Source organism: Brachionichthys hirsutus, chromosome 24 (assembly GCF_040956055.1).
Source record: "Brachionichthys hirsutus isolate HB-005 chromosome 24, CSIRO-AGI_Bhir_v1, whole genome shotgun sequence".
In the NCBI taxonomy this organism is placed as follows: domain Eukaryota; kingdom Metazoa; phylum Chordata; class Actinopteri; order Lophiiformes; family Brachionichthyidae; genus Brachionichthys; species Brachionichthys hirsutus.
In genome coordinates this window covers 4,522,486-4,523,866 of record NC_090920.1, presented here as the reverse complement: position 1 = coordinate 4,523,866, position 1,381 = coordinate 4,522,486, and positions in this window count along the sequence as shown.

Genomic DNA, 1,381 nt, shown 5'->3' with positions numbered 1-1,381 from the left:
CCCCTTCCAATTCTAACATGACAGCACACCGGTGCCCAAAGAAAGGTGCATGAAGGTATGGATGAGTGAGTTTGGTGTTGAGGAACTTGACTGACCTGCACAAAGTCCTGATCTTAACCCGATAGAACACGTTTTGGATGAATTGGAGTGGATACTGTGATCCAGAACCTTCTCATCCAACCCTCCTCCATTTTCATGCCACCTTTAGTTTATTTCTCTTTATATTCTTGAATATTCTTCTTCTGCTTTATATTGCCCATTAAGTCTTTTTATTTTCTTTATTTTATTGTGTTTACATTTTGTTATTTCAAAATTCAATGTCATGAAATTAAGGCTCTGGATTAGAGGTTGACTGATTTTCAAAAGTAAAAAAAAAATAGAAAATCGATTGGCTGGTGCTGGAAAAAAAAAACAAGTGGAAAAAAAAATCAAAGGATAACAGGCTCGGCAATCAATGTTGTTTTAAGTCAATGTCAAAAATAAAAGCGACACTAAAGTCCTAAAAGTGATAAAAGCATTATCATCTCTTAACCGTGTTGAGGTGGATTTCAGCAGCCGTTTCCTGTCTGGTCTCGTGCGTATCCAGGCGCACCAGCCAACATGACACATCATCGCTAGCAGTCGTCAAAAACCCCAATCCTTTGTGTTCCCTTTCAGGCTTGTTTAAAGGTTGTGCTCGCAAAGATTGGCTTGTACTTTGACTATGTGAGCAGATTTGTACTCGGCACTGAGTCAATGCTGGTCAGCATGAGATTTAATAATTGATTGTTCCGTCTTTGAGTGGGACACGCTGTTATCCGAGTGAGGATTGGGATTCACCATTTGTATGAATTTTACATCAAAGCTTTAAAAATGCAGCTAAAACATATCTAAATATTTCTCATGACCTGAAAGCAGCTAAATTATGTTAAATATTCTACATTTGTGTGATTACTGCAGTACAAATCCTGCATTTTTGGAATGGCGTTTAGTATTCTTGCTGTAAACCGTGACAATATTATTGATATGGACAGGTTGGGAAGCCCTGCGTTTCTAGATAATGCTTTCTAGATGGTTGTAACAAAAACAATTTACCTGAATTTGACATTTGTCTGGATTGCATTCTCGATCCTCGTGTAAATGTTGTGTTGACATACAAAAAGGCACAACAGAATTCTCCTTTTAATGTATTTCAGGATACCTCATCCCGCCGGGGCCCAGGGAACCAAAGAGTAGCCTCGGCTCGCTCTTCTTCTGGACTGGGGATTTGTACAGAGGCTACCTATCTCCATGCAGGATCCTGCAATGGGGAGTTTGAAGAAAGTCGCCTTTCTTGATTGGGGCGCCCTCTCTCAGCTCACAGCCTGAGGAGCAAAAAAGGAAGCGTCTTGGAGGGTGGACC